This window comes from Megalobrama amblycephala, linkage group LG4 (genome assembly GCF_018812025.1).
Source record: "Megalobrama amblycephala isolate DHTTF-2021 linkage group LG4, ASM1881202v1, whole genome shotgun sequence".
Taxonomy (NCBI): domain Eukaryota; kingdom Metazoa; phylum Chordata; class Actinopteri; order Cypriniformes; family Xenocyprididae; genus Megalobrama; species Megalobrama amblycephala.
In genome coordinates, this window is record NC_063047.1 from 38108035 (window position 1) to 38126345 (window position 18311).

Consider the following 18311-nt stretch of genomic DNA (forward strand, 5'->3'; position numbering starts at 1 on the left):
AGTGATAGAGTCGAGAGCTCGAGAGAGGGCGGAGAGCACGTGATTTAAAGGGGCCGCAGCATGAATCGGCGCATTTCTAATTATGCCTCAAAATAGGCAGTTAAAAAAATTAATTAAAACAAATCTAAGGGGTATTTTGAGCTGCAACTTCACAGACACATTCAGGGGACACCTGAGACTTATATTACATCTTGTAAAAAAAAAAAACGTTCGATGGCACCTTTAAAGCCTGTCCAATTTAAATATTCAAGCATGTTACTTGCGCACAGAAAAGCCAGGTGCTTAGACAGCACATGAATACTGAATTAAGTTCTGTTTAATGTTTTGTGTGTGTACCTTTATATGCAAATGAGCTGCTGTTCCCCACGGAGCCTTTACAGTTTTGCTTCGGATACTCTGGCAACAACAAAACAAACAATCTCACACAGCCAAAATGTCAGAAATTGTCAGTAGTGGCCTTCAGCCTTGTATATTCAAACCGGAGTCAGGCACAGATGAAGAGACTCAGGAAGAAGTTACAGCTTTTAGAATGCAAAAGGGCATTTCTGAATGGTTAGTTGATGAATTTATTTTGTGTAGTTGTTGTGGAGTTAACTTTATTCAACTTATGGATTAGCATGTTCCGTAATGGCTCATGATCATCTATAAATTGTTGTACAGGTACCTACAAAACAGTTGGTATCTACCCATTTTTCAGCATCAACTTTTGTGCAAATCCAGCATTGAACTGACCATCATTTGGAAAGCAGTCTGGCATAAATTATGTGTGAAATTATGACTTTACCTAATTTCTTTGGGCACATTTTCTTCATAAATGAAATTCATCCACTGTGTCCTCGGTGGCTCAGATGCCAGAACTTTTGTAATGTTTATGTGGTGCAGACATTATATCAATAGGTGCTATAGCGAGGATATAAACATGGTGGACTATATGGGGCTCACTCAGGGTGGGATCTGTGCTAAGTTATGGGCGAGGCTTGCCCTTCTGTAATGTCACAGTAGGGGGAAATCTGAAACAGCATTTTTCAGGCAATGCTTCTGATTTATGGGGATTATTAAAAAAAAAAAAAAAAAGGAGTGGGTGGATTTTTACCATTATAGGCTGGTTGTTTACACACACATGAGTGTTCAAACACCATGTAAAAGTGAATTTTGCATAATAGGTCCCGTTTAAAGTGACACCATCCTAATAATCCTGCTTCTGTCTGCATTTTAATGTTAATCAAACAACAAAGGACAAAGACAAAATCACTTACTGCTCTTGACTGAATCACTTTTTCATACTTGTACACAGCAAAATCCCCAGAGTTAAATCAACTCTGCTTAGATTACATATGGTCCCTCTCTAAATAGAGTTAAAGTAACACTGAAGCAGATTAAAGTCAGTTGTAGTTTTTGTTTTTCTCTTTTCTTCAGTGATTCTGCTTGTTAACAGCAGGTGTTCATCACTAATGTTCAATCATCACTTAATTAATTGTATACTTATCTCATTAACTTTAACTCTGCTTCAGTGTTACTTTAACACTATTTAGAGAGGGACCATATGTACTCTAAGTAGAGTTCATTTAATTCTGGGGATTTTGCTGTGTACTTGACTTATTATAATTGCTTTGAAAACACTGACCAGATAGTCGTCAGAATTTCTCCTTTTGTTTTCCACAGAAGAATGAAAACCAACATGAGAAATGACATGTTTGGAACAACATGAGGTGAGTAAAGAATTTTCATTTTGGTCAACTGTCCTTTTAAAGCCCAAACTTGTACCTTAATGACCTGCTGTTCTAAAGAATTGCATGCTTTGTAATCAGTATTTTTAATGACGCATGCAAATAACTTACTGATTACTTTCCCCTATCTAGTCATTAATTGCAAAACTTTACATGTGAACACTTAATATATCCGTTGCACCTGCAGGTTTTGGCTTAATGTAGATGTTATAAGGTCACTGATGAGGAACGGTATAACCTGCAGTGCAACATGCAATCGGAAGATCGGCTAATGGGTCATCTGCAGATGTTTTTGTGTGTGTGTGTGTGTTTGTTGAAAGAAAAACACAAATGCAGAGCTATCTTGTGAACATATTTCTTTTTCTCCTAGGCCTGTGGCTCATCACAATTTCTATGTTTTATCCATTAATGTGTGTAAATATCAAACATGTTTTTGCTGGTGATTTGTTTGCAGGACCAAAAAAAAATGCGGAAATTATAGACGTCTTTGATTTATACACATATTGATGGACAGTTTTTATTGCCTTGCCAGACATGTTTCTTTCATTATTTTATGATTAGATCATGATTATGAGTGCTTTGACACGATATCAAAAAAAGTAAATGAACAGGGTTACTATAGCCTACATTTCACTTAAACCTTAATCTGAACTCAAACACATACTCTTATATACTATACCAGGGATTCCCAAACCTTTTCATCAGCTGAGCTCCCTTGACCCAAAATATTTACTTGAAGTATATTTTAAGTTAATATTTCAATAATTTAACAAGACATTGATGTCAGTTAACGCTCACATGACATTTTAGTAAGTGCTTTATTTTGATTGGTTTTTATTTCAAAACTATTTCTTCAACATAATTTTATGATTTCATTATTTATAAGCTTTTTATTAAGCTTTTCATCACCTTTGGCCCATACTATCCCTTAGCTCATATGTTTGTGACTTTGAGTTTACCCACAAGCCATGTGCACATTCCTGTGAAGTTTCAATTAATTGTGATGAATTAATTCACATGAACACTATCTATTTTTGCTTAGTTTTACTTGTGTTTAGCTTTTCTCTTGACCTTGGAGCTTGACGCTTGCGAGAAGAAACCCCACCAGCCCCGAAGACTTATTCCTTCAATTTAACAGCAGACTGAGGTGTTTCTCCAGCATCATCGGATCAATGAAAAGTAAATAGCCTCCACTTCTTGTTTCACAGTGCCGTATTGATCTTTCCTCAGCTTTGGCTTCCCCTGCTTCCCTGGCGTCTTATGTCTTTCAGCCCCAGGGACGATGCTGATTGCCAAAGATTGGACAAGCTAACAAGCGCATGATGAGGAACCAGTTGGTTCTTCTTGCTTTCTCTCAGTTTTCGGAGGTCTTTGGGACAGGCGCACACAAAAGGGAAGCTGATCCATGGATGTATGCTGTCATTGGAGGCTGCTTTTTCTTCCTAGTTTTGACTTAGTCCATACTGACAGAGTGCTTCTGAGGATATTTTGGGGTCCAAAAATGAGTGGAATACCAGGAAATCAATGAAAGGATGTATTCTTGGATCGGAGCTGGTGGACTGAATTTTAACTCCGTTCCAGTTCTAGCCAATGAATCATTTATCAGAATCTTACGTCTTAGAGGTGGCCTTTTGAGATCAGCACACTCTGGTTTTACCGTTACATGTGGGTGAGTCTTAACGTTTTCTTCAGTTCCATCTAATGCCATATATGATGAGCGAATGGTGAGAGGCGCAGAGAGGGAGGGACAATTCAAACACTCAGCACACCCTCTAGTCTAAAAGATGTAGACTGGAACTGAAAGTTAAGGGGAATTTTCCCACAAAAATAAAATAAATAATAATAAATCACTCAAATCACTGAGCTATGAATTTATGAATGAATCACTTGCACTGTCGTTTAAAAAAGCTTGGAGTAAGTGATTTTTTTTAAAAAGAAGCTATTAGTTATATTTAGCAAGGATACATTAAATTGATCAGAAGTAACAAAAATTACTTTTACATTGTTATAAAATAGTTTAAATAAATGCCATTTATTTAAACAATGTTTTCAGCATTGTTAATAATAAGACATGTTTCTTAAATCAGCATATTAGAATGATTTCTTAAGGATCATGTGACACTGAAGATGTGATGGCTGCTGAAAATTAATCAACAGAGTAAATTACAATTAAAAAATATATTAAAATAGAAAAATTATAAATTATAAATTAAAAATGTACTGACCCCAAATTTTTGAACAGAAGTCTATGTAACTGCATTAAAGCTCAGGGGGAAAAAACTTCCAATCTTTCATTTACTTTCTTCTATTAAATAAATCTATGGAAGTCACGTTTGTGTATCCATCTATAGACTTACATTGAATTTGTTAACAAAATATTTCAGTTACTCTTAACAGAAAATGTGTGTAATATATATTTTAAACAATATTCTGCCTCTGTGTGAATTAGCATTTCTGTTCTTCATTTCATATTTCAGGGTTTCACCGGCAGATGACAGTTGTAAGTAGCCCTATTAGATAACCCTCAGGGTGCCCTTAGTCTTGATTTGAGTACAATTAATTTTCTATTATAGAGTGCTAAAGATGTTCGGCGCTGCTCTGGCTCACCTACAATATTGAGTAGCCAGCCAATTGTGGACTTGGTCAGGCCTTGTAGTGGGGTTTGGAGCTTCCCTCAGGGATCTCATTTATTATTTGCAGATATTGATTTGACAGAAAGGGCAAGGCAAACTACTCTAGTGTTGACTTAGACCTGGCCCCTGGCTGTTAACATGCTCTCAGCTGACCGATGCTGAGACTGTGATGTTTGCGGTTTGATCCATGGCTCTTATGAGGCGAATATATTCAACTGTACAGAATGCCACCCATTATACAGTATGTAGGATGAATTGGTCATGCTGTTTTTCATTTTAAATTGTGGGAGTCTCTCATATAAAGTTTCTTGAGAAGAGACAGGATGGATGGTCATTAGAGCATGAACATGCTTTGGTCTTTCTGTGGAGGTACAAGTTAAAGAAAAGAAAAACAAATAAAAGTAAAGACATTGCATCTATCATGTTGCTTGTTTAGTGAGTAAATAGAGGATGGGGCAGGTTGAGGTCAGGGCAGACAGACTGGAGGTAATCTCTCCGTCTCATTGCCTGTATTGCTCCCTCTTTAGTGGGATATGTCTCTGTGGGATGCTTCTTCTGGGTCATTCTGAGCTTTTTCCAATTGGAGTAAAATGATACAATTTTGTGTTTGTCAGCAGGTGACTATTTTATTTTTTTCTACAGTAAACAAAATGATAATTTAAAACTTTAGAGAGATTTTTGTTCTTTCAGACAAATCATGTTTTTTCTTTCAGACAAATCAATGCATCATTAAATGCATTGTGCAATCTCAATTTATTGTTTACAATACAAAATCATGGTAATGATTTTTATGGTCATGGTTTAAAATCATCTCCTACTGACAAACATACAATTTGATTTGACATCATCATTGACCAATGACCAATCATTCAGACCAAAAATTGAATTGCATGTCTGTCTGTCTGTCGATGTCACATGGTTTTGAGGTTTGTTTCATGTTTATAGTTTCATGTAAATAGTCCTCATGTTTGCCTTGTTCCTGGTCTAGTAATGTTTCCTGTAACCACTATTGGTGAGTGTTATGTTTTGTCATGTTTCAGCCAAGTGCTTGTTTATTTAGATCATGTTTATTTGAATAAAGCTGCACATGGGAAGAAATAACATAACTGTGAAAACCACAAGACGTGACAGTTGATATGAGTGATTTTATTTCACCTTAATGATATTCAGTATATCACAATATAGTTATTTTTGCTGGAAATAAGGTTGCTATGATACCAATATGACCAATATAAATACAATAGTGCAAAGGTACAAATGAAATAAGGATTTAAATCAAAAGATTAGCACTGCATAGTCCTTACTTTATACTGTAAATTATATACTTTAAAGCTAAATGCATATTTTCTTTTGTTGTTTAAAGGGTTAGTTCACCCCAAATTGAAAATTCTGTCATTTATTACTTACCCTCATGCCGTTCCACACCCATAAGACCTTCGTTAATCTTCGGAACGCAAATTAAGATATTTTTGTTGAAATCCGATGGCTCCGTGAGACCTGCATAGGGAGCAATGACATTTTCTCTCTCAAGATCCATAAAGGAACTAAAAACATATTTAAATCAGTTCATGTGAGTACAGTGGTTCAATATTAATATTATAAAGCGCCGAGAATATTTTTGGTGTGCCAAAAAAAACAAAATAACGACTTATTTAGTGATGGCCGATTTCAAAAAACTGCTTCAGGAAGCATCGGCACATAATGAATCAGCGTGTCGAATCAGCTGTTTGGAGCGCCAAAGTCATGTGATTTCAGCAGTTTGGCGGTTTGACACACGATTCGAATCATGATTCGACACAGAAGAATCATAACGCTCAGAAGCTTCCTGAAGCAGTGTTTTGAAATCGGCCATCACTAAATAAGTCGTTATTTTGTTTTTTTGGCGCAAAAATATTCTCATCGCTTTATAATATTAAGGTTGAACCACTGTACTCACATGAACTGATTTAAATATGTTTTTAGTACATTAATGGATCTTGAGAGAGGAAATGTCATTGCTCCCTATGGAGGCCTCACGGAGCCATCGGATTTCAACAAAAATATCTTAATTTGTGTTCTGAAGATGAACGAAGGTCTTACGGGTGTGGAATGGCATGAGGGTGAGTAATAAATGACATTATTTTCATTTTTGGGTGAACTAACCCTTTAAGGACAGCAGCAGGTATTAGGTATATTGCTGAAGACTAATTTTTGCATAGCATTGTGTGAGAGCAATAAGAAGTTAAATAGAAGAGAATTTAGTAATCATGCAGTGATAAGCGGCAGAAAACCACTTTAAAAGGGCAAGGCTTTTGTGACTATGCAGAATGTCAATGTCACATAAGCGTAACCACGATAGAGACAATAATCACAAATTTCTACCGGTTTATTTTGTCTATTGGTATATCGCTCACCCCTCTTCACAATTTCATATATTGCAATCTAAGCATTTTATCTTAGTTCATCACCCATTGTTTCCTTTCTTAGCGTATTCTTGAAGACTTTTTAAATAGTCTTTCAGATTTTGATTCTTATAATCATTTCCTCTGCCAAGAGCAGGGGGAGAAACGTGTTGTGTGTGCGTATGTGTATTGAGGGGCAGCCAGTGTGCTTCTCGACCTCATGAATCCTTAGCCCCGAGTTCTGGGACCAATAAGCACCTTCCCACAGGCCCGCTCTGAGCCTTGGCTCAACCACAGCTTCTGTTAGAGCAATCCGACCCTAATTGGCATTTAATGTGATGTCTGGGCCTGGGGTGAAGGAGCGCTGGAGGAAGGAGAGTACCCAAACAAGCGCTCAGGTTGAAACATTCATGATCCATGACATTCAGGACCTGGAATGGCACTTGAGGTCTCAGAGTTGAATGAGACTCTTGTGTAAAAAAAAATCTATTTGTAGATTGTGTTGCTATTGCAACAAATTATACAGGATTTTAAGACGTGTTTTCTTTCAGCATAGAATTAGCAAGAGGACATGGAACTTTTTGTTGTTACTTTGTCTATTTCACGTTTGATTGTTTTATTCCTTTCTATCAGTCAACCGATATTGATTTCTTTTAGGGCGATGGTTATAAATTATATAATAATAAATTAAAATAATAGTTATTTTTTTACATTAATATTATATATTTTTGTAAAAAAATCTTATAATCTAACATATTGGCCAATGCCAATAGTTATGAATGCCAAATAGACAATATATTGGCCTTGGCGATATATCGCTCAACCACTGATTCTTTTATATTATTGAACTTTGTTGTTCTATTAAATGAATGGTAACAATTTTCCCATCCAACAGAATTTCCACTAATTTGGTGCACATATAATTTTCCTTTGTCTGCCCTCTATTATCTTCATTTTACTGTCAGACCTAGGATCTTTCGTAATACAGAAGGGTGAGGGTCAGTGAGAGAGTGGGAGATGAGGGAATGCTGTGGATTTTCCACTTGCAGACTGCTACCACTTGCTGTAGAGTTGGGCAGTTGTCCACATATTGCTTGCTTGTTTTGTTTTTCTTTATTCTTTCTTTACTTTACATGCTTTTTTTTCAGACTCAGCCCTCAAATAGTCCCCCTTGGCATTATGAAATTCATTCAATAACCTTTTTTAATAGCTGCTAATCATCAAAGAATCTATCTATCTACCGATCTATCAATTGACCAATCAATCAATCGGTCGATATATCGATTGATCAATTTATCTTTCTATCTATTGATCTATCTATCAATCATCTGTCTGATCAAAATAACCTATGAATTTAAAACTCTTCTCTATTGCATGATCATTTTTTTTCAATAGTCTTTCACACATTTTATTTATTTAGTGAGTATCATTTCAGATCTTTAATCCAAATTTCACATTTCCACAGACCGTACATTCCGTTTTAAGGCAGAAAAAGAAAGCATACAATAAAAATTAATAATAATCCTGAAATGAACAGCTATATTCCCAGACTGGCTTGGATTCTGTGTTTGGACTCCTAATTACAACACCTTTTCTGTTGCTCTGTTGCTCCACATTTGCTCTGTGAAAAACATTTTTGTTCTCAGCCTTTTTATAAAAAAGTGCTGACGTATCTTCACCAATATAGAAACCCCACTCATACAAACACACAGGAGTGCACACTTTTGGCATGCAAAATAAATCTGCCTCTCAGTTTTGTCTGACTTTGTTGCCAAAACTGCTCGATACACTTTAAAAAGGCTGAAACTGTACACCAAAACAGTGTTCAAATTGACATTTGGCTCATCACATCAATATAACACCTACTGTCTGAGCTTCCCATAACTTTCCTTTCAGCAAAATACAAATCACACACCGTACCACACACGGCTCTGGCAATTCGATATACCTCACAAATAAGATTATTTTGGTGTTTTAGGCCACATACCCGTCAAGTGTCAGCCAGCCACCATAACATTTGCTCATTCTCATCAACGCCGAAGCCAAACTGTTGTGCCCGTTAGCACCAATGCATGCATGGAAATGTCTCATTTCAACTTTCACGCTAGTTTTGAAAGGGAAAACAAATCAGGATGCGTTAGCACATTTGATGGAGGATGTGTGTAACTGCAATGACAACTGCCTGGACGCCGAGCGCCGGTTACCAGCAGTTCGCATTAAGTTACGCAAACACTAATTGGAGAGTACCTGGCTCCACATCACTGGCTGTTTTCCGTTTTTGGCAGCGTCTCAACAGCGAGCTCACTGCCGTTTCACTTGATTAGCCCCAAATGGGAAAAAAAGCTGCCTGATTTTGAAAACGTCAGAAAAAGAGAGAAACCTTCAACTCAAACATGCGTATGGCCTGTTGGCACGGTACTTGCTTTTGATTTCCGGATGTCCCTGAAAATTGATTTTCAGCTGTGATTGCGTACATTGAGGCTAATCAAAGGTTTTGAATAATTGCTCCGGTATGATCTTCCAACATGAATTTGCAGTGTAGAGCATATCGGCTTTTGCCAGAAACATTTGCTAGGATGACCTCACAACATACCTTTCAAATGATTCCCAGTTGTGTCTATGATGCTGTATTTTATTCTGATTAGCTCCTAAATGGGCATGCATGCTACTCTTAGTCTGCAAGGAATGTTGAGTTTGGTACAAAGTGCGCACTTCTGTACTTCTTCATGTGGTCAGGTTTTGTGTCTGCTTAACACATCTTTACTTTACACCTTCACACCGCATTTGTCTCACTTCTCGCCCTTGCGAACGGGAGCCGAACATCAAGACCCGCTGCTTTACGCTGTAACAGTGTAATAAAATGAGTGCACCATTACCGCCACGGCTCTTCCTACTCCATTTGGCAGGAGGGAGAAAATAATAAATTGGTATGAATTACAGTGCATCTACTTATCCCTCAGAGTCAAATTGTTCAGTAATGCTCATAACAACCAGAAGAAGCTCTTTAGTGGTAATGCATGACTGCTTTGTCTGAGGAAGACATCTCCTCCTGAGCTTCGCCTTTGTACGCCGGTGAAATGTGGTCTTTCGTTTAGCGGTGTAATGCATTACGCTGTTTGTGGAGGAAGAAGCAGATTGATTGGGGAGGGCTGGGAGATTAATAACATGCACCTTTTGGTTATGACACCCATTGTTTCATAGATGCCCTGTAGAAGTGTGCTCCAAAAAATGCATCATTGTGTAAAATATTGAGCCTGCAGCTTTTCATTACTCTCAGCACTGCAGACGGATACAGCTAAAGAGTAATAAACTGTTTTTCCCCTGTTTTATGATTGAAAATACTATAGTGGGGAGAAAATGGCATGTCAAATCCACCCACAAAAACAACTGTCTTGTTTGGAGGTGCGTGTGACATGGAGGTTGTGTCGCTTAATAAAAGTGTCAGGTGCCAGACTGAGCTAAGGAGTCTTTCGTTCTGACAGCTAACGCAGAAAAATGAGCGACCCATGGCCACGTTCACTGCAGGGAAGCCCGGTAGGCTGTAACCTTGAGAGGAGGAAGCCCACCACCCCCTTAATGCCATTAGTTTGCACTGTGTGTTTGGTTTTTGTGTTTTTCCATGAATTAATCTTTTTTGTAGATGCTACCAGGAGAGCAGTTGGACTTGTGTAAAGAGCTGGTTACGTTTTTTTTTTTTTTTTTTGCCGTTTGATACAACAAACCTTGACATTCATGAACTGGTCTATGAGGTCGGTTAAGACATACACAATGTAGTAGCAGAAGCATCATGTCCATTCAAACCATTCCGTTTTTTTTTTTTTTTTTTTTAATGCAACTTTTGTAACACTTTATACTGATGGTCCATTTTAGACGTTCTACTAACTATAAGTAACTTTACAACCACATGTCAGCTTATTCTGTTTACCCGGATCCTAACACCGAACCCTAACCTAACAGTCTACTAACAGACTAATACAGTCTACTAATACTCTAATGAGAGTTAGTTGACTATGTAGTTGCAAAGTTACTTATAGTTAGTAGAATGTCTAAAGTATAACCCAAGGTTATGATTGCAGATGGCAGATTGATGATCTTGTAGGTAAGAAACGTACGCATTTGATCAGTCCAGTAATGCAGTCCAGTCCAGTTGAGTCCAGTTTTTTTTCCCCTCTTTAATTTTGAAAAGGCCACTAACAGGAAAGGACTGAGAGGCAGTTTTAGAGAAGGAAAAGTTTTGGCTTAAATGTTTCTGGCTGCTTCCTCCTTTGCCCCCTGCTGAGCCTACTTGGACTCGAGGAGGAAATGGGATCATCCTTGACTTCCTATTCTAGGCTTATATAACACATCACACTGAGTTTTGCTTCAGGCTGTTTTATGTCCCATGAATTCACTTGCCATGATATTCATAGCATGTTGACACAGTGAGGAGGGGAAGAATGGAGATAGGAATGTAGGGAAAATGAGATTGCATCTTTAGATGCAAGATGCCTTAATGCTGAAATTTCCCTTAATTGTTACTTTTCGCCACCATGTATGCTACCTTTCAGAAGTTAGGAGTTTCTTCTTATTTTTTTTTAATAGAAGATAATGCTTTTATTCAGCAGAGATACATTAAGTTGATCAAAGTGACAAAGCCATCTATACTGTTAAAATAATTTATATTTCAAATAAATACTGTTCATTTGAACTTTGTATTCAAAGAAAAAAAAAAATGTCATGGTTTCCACAAGATTATCAAGCAGTTTCTTGAGCACTAAATCAACATATTAGAATGATTTCTGAAGGATCACGTGACACTGGAAGACTGGAGTAATGATCCTGAAAATTCAGCAAAATCAGAGGAATAAATTGTAATTTAAATTATATTGACATAGAAAACAGTTATTTTAAATATTTTATCACAGTATTATTGATTGATTGATAGATTGATTGATTCATAAAATAAATGCAGCTTTGGTGATCATAACATAAATTCTTTCAAAAACATTAAAAATTCTTACCGACCCCTTGCTTTTGAACAGGGGTGTATAATGAAATTAAAATGACGTTATAGAGAATTATATCTGACCGAAGTCGGTGCAGGGTTTAAAAAGATTTAAATTGTATTGTTCCTGAATCAGTTGTTGTCTAGACTGTAAAAATGAGATAAAAAAAAAAAAAAAAAAGAATAACAACATTTTTTATGTTGTTCCAGAAAATGAATTAATCGTAATTAAAATGTTTGACAATATACTTTATTCAAGGGCAAAAGTAAATTAACAATAATGACATTCAATACAATTAAAACTGAATTTGGAATGCATTCAACAAACAAGACTTTTCTGACACAACAGAGTTGATAATAATGTCATAATTATTTATAATAATTAGTCAAAAGCAAAACAGCTTAATCAGTTTTTATGTTAGTTTTCACATTTTTTAAACGTCTCTCCTGTCTGTAACCTCCACAATTTATCTGCAGGGCCAGCTTTCTTCTTGTTATTTAATTTGCTGCTGTTTTATTTCATTTATTTCTTGTGTTGCACAAATTGCTTTTTGACCTTGCCCGTTATAAAGCGTAAGTGAATTGAAAAGCCATTGATACACAGACATTTGTGCATGGACTGTACTCGGGCATTAATCTTTCCACCTGCAATGTGGGACCCTGTTCCAAGATGGTCAGATATATTTATTTATTTCTTTGTGCCCTGTATTATTTTCATTATCTTAAGAGGGCACAGAAAAGCTCATTGATGCAGCCGTCTGCAGTGGCGGAGCACACACTCGCTCAGACTCACACATACACACACTGTTGCAGGGCATCTAAAAGTGCCTCTCTTGCATTCTGCCCTGACAGTGATAGAGTGAGTCTGGGCCTTTTGTTATATTTCTTGTATTTGTAAATGCTGTGTAATACGTTCTAGCCTAAGACCAATTTAAGTGGTCTAACAGCTGTTGCCCATCTGATCCATTGTCTTTAAGTATGTGACTAACAGACCCCCCTTGGTCGTATTGAATGGTACCACACTTTTCAGATCATCTGCTTGTGTAGTTATGATTCTTAAGTCTTAAGTGCAGTGGTTCTGACTCACCTTAAAGGGATAGTTCACACCAAAAATGAAAATTTGATGTTTATCTGCTTACCCCCAGAGCATCCAAGATGTAGGTGTCTTTGTTTCTTCAGTAGAACACAAATGATGATTTTTAACTGCAACTGCTGCCGTCTGTCAGTGGTATAATGCAAGTCAGCGGGAACTTGGACTATAAGAGTAAATAAAACACGACAGACAAGTCCAAATTAAACCCTGCGGCTCGTGACGACACATTGATGTCTTAAGACACGAAATGATCGGTTTGTGCGAGAAACTGAACAGTATTTATATAATTTTTTACCTCTAATACACCACTATGTCCAATGGCATTCATCACTCGATTCGTGAGGTCTGATTGCACTCTGACAGCGGCAGTGATGTCTCGCGCATATACTTCAACGAGCGCCAGACATCACTGCCGCTGTCAGAGCGCGATCAGACCTCACGAATCGAATGATGAATGCCGTTGGACATAGTGGTGTTTTAGAGGTAAAAAATGATATAAATACTGTTCGGTTTCTCGCACAAACCGATCGTTTCGTGTCTAAAGACATCAATGTGTCGTCACGAGCCGCAGGGTTTAATTTGGATTTGTCTATCGTGTTTTATTTACTCTTATAGTCCTCTTATAGTTAAACTGTCTTTCTAAATGTTTCGTTAGCATGTTGCTAATGTACTGTTAAATGTGGTTAAAGTTACCATCGTTTATTACTGTATTCACGGAGACAAGAGAACCGTCGCTATTTTCATTTTTAAACACTTGCAGTCTGTATAATGCATAAACACAACTTCATTCTTTATAAATCTCTCCAACAGTGTGTAATGTTAGCTTTAGCCACAGAGCATAGCCTCAAACTCATAGAGAATCAAATGTGAACATCAAAATAAATACTTTACTCACATGATTCGATGTATGCACACAGCATGCATGACGAACATCTTGCAAAGATCCATTTGAGGGTTATATTAGCTGTGTGAACTTTGTAAATGCGCTGTAATATAGTCGAGAGCTCGTGAGGCAGGGGGCACGCGATTTAAAGGGGCGGCGACTGAAAAAATCAGTGTATAGTTAATGATGCCCCAAAATAGGCAGTTAAAAAAATTAATTTAAAAAAATCTATGGGGTATTTTGAGCTTAAACTTCACAGACACATTCAGGAGACACCTTAGACTTATATTACATCTTGTGAAAAAGCATTCTTGGGCACCTTTAATACTGGCTTGTCTAATGCCTTGAACATGGGCTGGCATATGCAAAATTTTGGAGCGTACATATTAAAGGTGCCCTAGATTCAAAATTTGAATTTACCTTGGCATAGTTGAATAAAAAGAGTTCAGTACATGGAAAAGACATACATTGAGTTTCAAACTCCATTGCTTTCTCTTTCTTATGTAAATCTCATTTGTTTAAAAGACTTCCGGAAAACACGCAGATCTCAACATAACACCGACTGTTACGTAACAGTCGGGGTGTACGCCCCAATATTTGCATATGCCAGCCCATGTTCCCAACATTATGAAAGGCATTAGACAAGGGAAGCTAGTAACGTCTGGATCTGCACAGGTGAATCAACAGACTAGGTAAGCAAGAACAACAGCGAAAATGGCAGATGGAGCAATAATAACTGACATGATCCATGATAGCATGATATTTTTAGTGATATTTGTAAATTGTCTATCTAAATGTCTCGTTAGCATGTTGCTAATGTACTGTTAAATGAGGTTAAAGTTACCATCGTTTCTTACTGTATTCACGGAGACAAGAGCCGTCGCTATTTTCATTTTTAAACACTTGCAGTCTGTATAATTCATAAACACAACTTCTTTCTTTATAAATCTCTCCAACAGTGTAGCATTAGCTGTTAGCCACGGAGCACAGCCTCAAACTCATAGAGAATCAAATATAAACATCAAAATAAATACTTTACTCACATAATTCGAAGCATGCATACAGCATGCATGAGGAACATCTTGTAAAGATCCATTTGAGGGTTATATTAGCTGTGTGAACTTTGTAAATGTTCTGTAATATAATCGAGAGCTCGTGTAGCAGGGAGCACGCGAATTAAAGGGGCGGTGCGCTGAAAAAATCAGTGCATAGTTAATTATGCCCCAAAATAGGCAGTTAAAAAAATTTATTTAAAAAAAATCTATGGGGTATTTTGAGCTGAAACTTCACAGACACATTCAGGGGACACCTTAGACTTATATTACATCTTGTGAAAAAGCATTCTTGGGCACCTTTAATGATCCTGACTGTTGCGTCACAGACACAGTCGGTGTTATGTTGAGATTCGCCTGTTCTTCAGAGGTCTTTTAAACAAATGAGATTTACATAAGGAGGAGGAAACAATGATGTTTGAGACTCACGGTATGTCATTTCCATGTACTGAACTCTTGTTATTCAACTATGCCAAGGTAAATTCAATTTTCAATTCTAATTTCAATTTTTCCAAAGAATATATATTTAAATATATATTTTAATATGTATATGATAATGTAAAATAATATATTTTAAAATATTTTTATTGTCCTCAATATTATATTATTACTATAAAATATCTAGGTTCCGTCAGATGTCCTTCCGTATTCAAGTTATGTGTAAGCTGACGTCGTGTCAGTTACACTTTTTCCAGAAGTTGAATAAGGAAGGCGTAGCATGTAGCGTAAGCTTCGAGTTATATTATTTATTATATCATATGGTTTGGCATCACCTATGGGATCCTCCATTGATTGAGTGTATCAGTGTCGCCTTTAGTGTTGTAAAAGGGCACAGATCACACAGCATGTGTCACATCCTGTTTCAGTGTTGTCGTCCTGTAGATGTATACCTTTATGTTGCAGAGATGACACCTCTTAGTCTTAGTCTCATTTGGAGAATTGCTCTTCTCCAATTTGGTCTGAGACAGTCATTTCTATAATGACCCCATGAAACATCCTCCCAACAGATAGGGTGACACTCAACCCATCTACACCTTCTCTTCCCTAATTTCCCTGCTCTCTCCCTTATGGCAGTAAGAGTCCAGTTGCTGTAAAATGGTATGGATAATGGCCTTTGGAGAAGAGGAATGGCTCACTGGGCCAGCGATGGGACATGGTGGTGTTCCCACCTTCCAGGTTACTCAGTGTATTCAGGCATGGTCAGACACTGATCAGAAATCATTTTCATCTAATGGCCATTTGGGAGACTAGGAGAAAAGACTGAGTGTTCTGGTTGTGTGTTTACAAGATCCCTACAAAAATATAGTGTGAACTACTGCTGATGGCGTATAAGTATACAGTGGTCCAAAAACGAATATGAACACTGAATTTTTCAGATTTTTTAGAACTATTTATTTATGATACAGCCTGCATCTGCTGTTTTTATCAGCAATATGTCAAATTTATTTTTAATGTAGGAATGTGTGTATTGTGCTATATTATACTATGCTCTTTTAAGTTTTGATTTTGGGGTCAAAAAGAATAGGCTTGAATGTTCAAAGAACACATTATTTTTCATATATTTTACATTATTGCAGCACCTCTCTTCCCAGCCTCTCTTCCCCGCTCTGTTTAGCTCCGGTTTCTATGAAGCCCCTCCTTCCAAAAAGCACAGTGTGCTCCGATTGGTCGGCTGGACCAGTGTGTTGTCATTGGTCAAGGATTAGATCCTTTAAAGGATTAGTTCAGTTTAAAATGAAAATTATCCCAAGCTTTAGTTACCCTCAAGACATCCTTTGTGTATGACTTTCTTCTGTCTGATGAACACAATCAGAGTTGTATTAATAAATATCCTGACACATCCAAGCTTAATAATGGCAGTGAACGGGACCAATGAGTTTGAAGTTCAAGAAAGTGCATCCATCCAGGTGCGCACCATCCAGGTGCGCGTGCCAGAAGGGAGCGCGAGTGCATGGAAATATTAACGCGAAGGGCCTTGCATCACCAGTGCAGACCACCATCAGAAGCTAAAAGCACGCCTGGCCTCGGCGATTTACCTGACTGAATTTGGTGAGTGACGGCAGGGCTCGACAATAAGGACTGCCCGATGACCCGGGGCCAGTGTGAACGACGCTCGGGACAGTAGACGCACCGGTCACTTGCCCGATCGGGCCAGTGCTATAGGGTGTGCGTTATATATCGTCTATAATATTGTAATTGTTGATTTAACGATCTGAAATTATCGAGTATGTCCCTCACTTTACAAAAACACAGTCTACATAGTCTACTAGACGTAGTCTAGTAGGTTAGAGTAACGTTAGTGTGTGCGCATATAAAAGTGTACACTTTCACTGCGTGATTTAGTCTATTAAAATGCCCCCAAAATTCAAGATAAGGGGCAAAAATGCCCCTGTATATATTTCATATATAATTTAATAAAGTTAATCAATATTACACAAAGAGCGCTGTTTTTCTTAGCATGATTACAAATGTGATATTGATTTTATTCAGCATACAGTTTAATGAACAAGAACTTAATATCAAGTGACTTACATTTTAGACACCAAATCGTCTGTTTCGCTGTATTTCGCCAATGAAAATAATTCCAAAGTCAGATTGAATGAATCAGTTGAATCTCAATGATTCGCTTATTAACAGTGATTCTCTGCCACCTACTGGCGGGTTTAATTTCACAGTTAAAGTGTCTTCATTTTTTTTTTAAATTTCAAATAACAGTATTTAACGTTTTTTATTTTGAACATTAAAAACATTTTTATGCATCTGTAACTGCTCTTGATTAACTTTAATAAAGTTATCTATTCTATAGTTATACATTAGATTACAATTTCTGTACCTGAAAATCTTCTGTTTAAACCTACATGAAAAACTTGAAAAGCACTATTTATTTAATTGATATGTTTGTTCTGTTGTATTTATTTGTGCTATTACTCGTAATTTGAATATTTGTTACTATTTTACTACTTACTGTTTATTTGTCTAACATATTTAAAATATTTAATCTAGTAGCTTTTGGTGTCATAACCTTATTTACTGAGGTTAAATATATCAAAAACAATGAAAACAATAACTATGCTTATTTTATAGGCCCATTTTCTTATCTTTTACTTTTATTAATTTTTAAGTTGTGGGGCCCGGAAAATTTCAGCAGGGCAAGTAAAAATTTGAACCACTGGCCCAACTGGGCCAGCAGAAAAAATCCTTAGCGTTGGATGGTTTCAATAATTTTAATATTTTCTGGTATATCTAAGTTAAGTTACCCAGGAGCTCTGTTGACATAGACTTAGCTAACGTTAGCTACAGCTTGATGAATGGAGTCATTGAACACAGCAGGAGAGAACGCAACGTTAGCTAGCTAAAGCTCTGGTGGAAAATTATTAGCTAACGCTACTGTTTTTGAGGAGGTAGATTTTGAGGTGAGGGGACTGACAAGGCAGAAGGTAAAGTGGTCCACCGTTCTATCAATAAGTAGACCTGCCAACCTGTACGCAATTTGCGTAGCGGATACGCATTTTGACTTCAAAGTACGCTGGTACGATTTGTCACTCTACGCAAAAACCT